Raw genomic sequence first — 6,741 nt, 5'->3', positions numbered from 1 at the left:
CCACATGTTGCTCTGGGGTCCACCAGATGTCTCTGGCGAATTGGGGCCCTAGGTGCTTGTGACGGTGTGGTCACTAGGTGTCGCTCTGGGCTCAGTATTCTTCCTTCTCGCTGTGACTTTGGTCTCTTTTTTTCGAAATTTCTTTCTTTCTTCCTCTTTTGCCCTGTTTCCATTTTCCCTTCTTAATCTCTTTCTCTCTTTTTGTTGCTTTTTTTCCACGGCAGATGGGTGATGTGTGTGTGGAGGAAACGCGGCGTCAGGGAGAAGACACATCTCACACGTGCTCGGGAACACCCGATCGTCACGCTTCTGAGTACCGACCGATGGATCTGGTCCCGAATTTTTTAATAGTTTTCTCCTCTCTCTCTCTCTCTCTCTCTCTCTCTCCCCCCCTTCCTTCTCTTTCCTTTCTCTCCCTTCCTTTCTTTCTTTCTCTCGCTCTCTCGCTCTCGCTCTTCTTTTCTTTCTGACAGAGTCTCTCGTTCTGTTGCCCTGGCTAGAGTGCCATGGCGTCAGCCTAGCTCACAGCAATCTCAAACTCCTGGGCTCAAGCGATCAGACTGCCTCAGCCTCCCGAGTAGCTGGGATTACAGGCATGTGCCAGCATGCCCAGCTAATTGGATATACGTGTGTGTGTGTGTGTGTGTGTGTGTATATATATATATATATATATATATATTTTTTTTTTTTTTTTTTTAAACAGAGTCTCACTCTGTTGCCCAGACTAGAGTGCCGTGGCGTCAGCCTAGCTCACAGCAACCTCAAACTCCTGGGCTCAAGCGATCCTACTGCCCCAGCCTCCCGAGTACCTGGGACTACAGGCATGCGCCACCGTGCCCGGCTAATATTTTTCTGTATATATTTTTAGATACTGTTTCTGTATATATTTTTAGATATATAGTTTCTTTCTATTTTTAGTAGAGATGGGGGTCTCGCTCTTGCTCAGGCTGGTCTCGAACTCCCGACCTTGAGCGATCCACCCGCCTCTACCTCCCAGAGTGCTAGGATTACAGGCGTGAGCCACCCCGCCTGGCGTGTACGTTCTGTATTCACAGACAGACGGAAGGCAGGGAGAATGTTACCCTTTCAAAGCCCGCCCTGCTCGCCTCTCAGCCCACCGATGGCACTCTGAATCCCGTGGCATTCCTTCACTCAGCTGAATTCTTCAGCACCCGACCCCCCCCCCCTCGCCCCACCCCCGTGCCACGGGAGTTCGTTCTCATGGCAGAGCCATCGAGGCTGTTGCCACACGTGTTGTAGGTGCCTAGGCAGACTGTGCCCTGGCCCCGAGGAGGTACGGAACCGCCTATCGCCTCGGGAGGGAGGGACAAGATGTGTCCGTGTCCAAGGCGACGTCCTGTCGATCACGAGGAGGCCTGCAAAGGCTCGTATCTGCCAGGCATTGAGCCACATGACATGAAACACCGGTGTGTTCCTTCACTTAGGTGGTGTCGCGTGTTGATACTCACAGAGGATGATAAACCCACTCGCATGCCGGCTGAGCCCCCTGTGTCTCCTCCTCTATCCACTGAGGGAAAAAACCGCAACGAAAGGTAGAGAACCACAGGGTGGGAAGAGAGCCCGTCGCTCTCCCTATGTGACCGTCCGGAGTGCTCGTTCAGATGGGAGGAGGTGTGTTTGTGTGTGTATGTGTGTGTTTCATTGATTTTGGTGCCATCTTTTCTCTGCAGCTGCGTCAGAGGACAGCGATTTTTCCGATTTTCACTCCGCTGAGTGAATTGCCTTTTGAAGAGAATGTCCACAGGAAGCCTACGGTTCTCCCGCGTGGGTGGCCCTCCTCTAGAAATGAATCTCGTTTCTTGAACGGAGGGGACTTGTTGACGCCATCATGCTTTCGGGACGACTTCTCAGACGCTAGCTTTGGACCGCAACATAGGTGCCCCCCGACATTGCCTCAAGGGTTCCGTGGTGCCTCCTGTCAAGAGACCCCACCGACCGTCCCCAGCCTGCCCGCTCAAGGGAGCCGGGCCCCTTCTGATCTGTCCGCCCGCCGTGAAGCTCCCTCCCGAGGGTCGGAAAGCCCACCTGTTTCCCAGTTCGGTTGAATGATGGGGCACCCGGGCAGGGCACTGGCACCGAGTGACTCCATTCTGAGTCTGTCTGCTCTGTGGGGCGGGGGCGGGTGGGAGGGGGGGCAGTTCCGTCTCGACCGGTGGCCTCCTACCGACTGACTCTATGGGACGGACCATTCTCACTCAGGATCGTGTAACCTTCTTGGCCTAGGCACATCCCGGCACTGAAAGCCACTTTTCGGGGACACTCTCCCACGTACAGATAGATGGCCTGCACGAGTGCTCTTCCTTTCTCGAAACACTGGAAATCTGTCCTCAATTTTACCTGACCTACCTGACGGTGTGTGATAAAGGAGCATAGAACCCTCAGCCACCCTCCACCTTCCCGCTGCCACGAGAGACAGTGCCGAGCGTGAAATTCTATCCCTGACTCTCTGTGTCCACCGTTCTCTGGGTAGGGAAAGAACTTAACCAGATAGGCCCTATCGGTCGCTTATCTGTTCTGATAGTTTTGTGGCAGCCATTTCTTTCCCCCTTTCTTTTCTATTTCTGTCTCTCTCCCCCACCCCCGCCCCCAAATTCTTTCTACGAAGACGTTTAGGATGTCAGATTCTGGCCACATGCCCCCCCTAGGCATAGGGGGGCCAGCATAGACAAAGGTCTTCGGTACCAAGTGTTCATTCCACGGTGACAGATATTGCCACTCTTGTATTGACCAGGGCGAGATCGTGAGTGGGTCAACTCTGAAACTCCCTGTACTCTACTTCTCTCTTGGGTAGGTCCCTGCCCCAACCCTCCGGCTTCTAGCACACACCCAGGGGCACTCTCTCCTCTCTGGATAAAGTTCCAGATGATCCGATCCGCTCCGAGGCGGAAGGGGAGCTGGCCGGGCCACCCACTGTGCGCCCCACCCCCACCCCGCCCCACCCCCGTCAGTCATAGGGTCCGTTCTTTTCAGGATGACACCGGCAGCGGTTGCTGGGTGTCACCTTGCGGCCACTTTGATCAGACCTCGGGATCTGGAAAGTCAGGTGACGTTGGGAGTTTAAGAGCTGACTCCCGGGAGGTGTGGAGGGCGGGGAGGAGAGCACGGTCCGGACGGTCCCACCCTCTTCTTCCCGGGCCCGCAGCTCTGGGCCCGCCCGGGGCAGCCCTAGCCTCTAGCGGGTCTCCGCCCACCCGCCCTGTTGTCTGCGGGAGGCGCCCCTCCTCCCGCTCTCTGCCTCCTCCCGGGACCGTAGGCCTCTGCCCGTCGTCTTTTTTATTTTTATTTTTTCCCTTTTGTTTGTTTCTCTTTTATCTTGTTTTTTAGGCTTATCGAATATCATGTCGTATAAAAACTTAAATCACAGAATGAATTATATTATATAACAAGATGTGGCTTTTTATCCTACGCCGAGAACGATGAATTTTTCTCTTCGTGTCCATTTTCCTGTCCTGGAAGAAATACAAAGTTGCTCGTGATACTTCCCCATCATCTTCCAGTTTCCCCCACTGTCAACACGATGTATTCGATCGTATATCTTTGTGTGTGCACGTGGGCGCCTGTACCTATTTCTTTTCGGCATCAGTCTCAGGTCTTTTGGCACCTAGGGGGGAAAAAGGAGAAACCAATAAAGGACAGAAAGACGTTCTGTCGTTTTACGCTCCCCATCACCACCACCACCACCACCACCACCACTTTTGGGAGCTTGTAGTCTGGCCTATGTCCCCAAGGCAGGTTAAATCTTTTCTTAAAACTCCCAAGTGGTCCCCTGCCCCGCCCCCCCCCAGGTGGGCGGCCGGCAGAGTTCACAGGCTTTGTTTTTGGCAGAGCCTGGACGATTGAAATAATTAACCACAATCATCGCTAAAGCTGAGAACCCCTCCCCCCCTCATTAAAAGCTCTGTATTTCTGCCTAGCCCTGTGTTCGGGGAAATTCGGAGGCTTGAGATGGGAAGGTCTACCCTATTTTCTCCTTTACCGGCAAAATAGACTCTCTCTTTCCTTCCTCCTCAAACAGCTTGTCCTCGTTATTCGGCCTCGTGGGCAGGTGGCCGAGCTTTCGGTAACACCAAGTCTTCTAAGTTGTGTTGTGTTATCGGTCTTGTTTTCTTTCTTTTCTTTTCTTTTCTTTCTTTCTTTTTTTTTTTTTTTTTTTTTTTTTTTGAGACAGGATTTCTTTCACTCTGTCCTCTCCCAGGCCGCCTTGGCCTGATTGTAGCTCACAGCAAGCTCCAAATCCAGGGCTTAAGTGATCCTCTCTGCCTCAGCCTTCTGAGTAGCTGGGACTATAGGCAAATGCTGCCACACCCGCCATAATTTTTCTTTTTTCTTTTTTTTTTTTTTTTTTTTTTTGTTGGTAGAGATGAGGTCTCATCGTGTTACCCAGGCTGGTCTCCAGCTGCTGGGCTCAAGTCACGCTCCCGTCTCTGCCTCCCAAGTTGCGGGGATCACGGGCATGAGCCACCATGGCCAGCCAGGTTATTTAAAGGCGATCGCTTTGCTATCCTGATACAAAACCCCAAATGTGCGAGTTTAAGGCACCAGACGGAGGGAGTCCCCACACTACATTGTCACGAACATTGAGGGTGGCTCACGAAACAGCTGGGATGTGGCCACACAGTAGTGATCGAGGCGATATATTCTAGTGGGATAGCAGAAATATAGAATGTCCTGAAGACACTAAATGTCGGAATGCCACAGCAGTCAATGGCTGACAAACTTCCATTCCATTGTGTCATGGTAGGCGGCTTACTTTTCTCCTGCTCCCTCGGTATGATTAAGGCCTGACGTAGAAAATGTCTACGTCTCATCCAAATCCATCGAGACGATGGAAGGGGGAACTGGGAGAGGAATAAAGAAAAACAAGAGAGGGAGAAGCGAAACAAGAGAGAAGGGGGCCGAGGAGGAGAAGGAGGAAACTGCCTCCCCTGTCCCCATGCTACCCAATTAATAAATGAAGAATGGCCTCTTCCCTCCTCTTCCCAACCCCTAACTATGCCTGGAGGTGTATCGTAGGCCTACAGTCCTAAGAAATGTACAACTACTGATAGTAATGGGAAGAAATGCAGTCTAATAGGTTTCTGTGCAGTGGGACACCCAGGCCAGGGCACTTACGGTGAATGGAGCTTGCAGGGCGGGCGGGAGGTTGCTCTGGGTGAGTCTGTGAGTTGGCGGTGAGTGGTGAGTGAATGTGAAGGCCTAGGACATTACTTACTGTAGGTTTTCATAAACCCTGGACACTTAGGCCGCACGACATTTACCTTTAGAAATTTCTTTCTTCAATAATACATTAACCTTAGCTTACTGTAAGTGTTTTCACTTCATAAACTTTTCCATGGTGGTTTGGTTTTTTTTTTTTGTCTGTCTGTTTGTTTGTTTGTTTGTTTGTTTGTTTTTCTTTCTTTTAAACTTTTGGACTCTTTGGCAACACCACGACTTAAAACACAAATGCGTTGCACTGTTGTACACAGATATTTTCTTTCTCTGTGTCCTTATGTGTTCCGTAAGCTTTTTCCTACTTTTAAAGTTTTTATCGTTCTATGCACTTTTCAAAATAATAAAAACTAAAACAGAGAGGGGGGGTGGGAGAGGGAAGAAGAGAAATACACACACATGAATATGTTTCCCAAGTGAACTGAGGAAGGGGGCCGAGTCAAGGTTCTCAGGGAGCCACCAGTGATGAAACGGTCAGGCTCAGAATCAGCATTGCAGAGTGGCTGCAGAGCCGGGGGGCCTGGACTGGCTACCTGGACGACACTCCGTGTTTGGTAACTTGGCGAGTCATAAATCCTCTTGAGCCTCAGCCTCTTCATCTGCAAATGCAGAAATCATGGTGCCTACCCCACAGGGATATTGGGCAGAGTGAAAAAGCAAATGCAGGCAAAGCCCGCAGAAGCACGCGTGGTAAACAGTAAGCCTTTAATCGTGGTCACAGTCGTTGTTATAGGATCATCTTCCTATGTCCTTGTCTTTTAAAGATTAGCAGAACCTCCCAGAAGATGAGAATGGGCTCCCCCTGAGCAAGTCTCGGCTGTAAAGTCACAGGCATGTTGAGCATGTGGCACAGAAGGCAGAATAAAAACCTGATCCCGGAACATTATGTTCCTGCAGGACATGAAATCATTGAAGGTATGGGAAATCCTACCTCATATCCGTTTTACTAGAACACCTATGATTGCGTACGCACATGGACGCACGCGCACCCCAAACTTTTTGAGCTTCACAAAACAGCGTAACCAAGGAACACACTATGATGCTTCTTAGCGATCTATTTAGGCCCAGGTTACTCGTCACTCTGAGCCTGCCTCCTTATCTGTCCAATGAGAATAGTGTTTGTCACAATTATCGTCATCGTCATCCTACCTAACGCTTCTGGTAAAATTGAAGTGTGAGAACACCCGCTAGACAGAAAATCCATGTTATCTCTCAATTTTTCTTCCTCCTGATTTCTATCTGAATCTGTGAGCTCGCTTTGGTTCACTTCGGTTTTTCAAGAGGCTCCGGTTACCTTCTCTCCCACCTATATCGGATTGGGTCTGACGGAAGAAAGAAGGAAAAAAAAAAAAAAAAAAAAACAAACATAGTAAAGAAAGCAGAACAACATTTGTTTCTGAAGCAACCGATCAAACATTGCTGATGAGCCGGTCTTTTCTATTTCAGTAAACCAAGGAGGCCTATTGTCACGAGGATGTGAGGGGCCCGGGTAAGATTGGATGATTACCC

This window comes from Eulemur rufifrons, unplaced genomic scaffold (genome assembly GCF_041146395.1).
Source record: "Eulemur rufifrons isolate Redbay unplaced genomic scaffold, OSU_ERuf_1 scaffold_209, whole genome shotgun sequence".
Lineage (NCBI taxonomy): Eukaryota > Metazoa > Chordata > Mammalia > Primates > Lemuridae > Eulemur > Eulemur rufifrons.
This window is presented reverse-complemented; position numbering follows the sequence as displayed.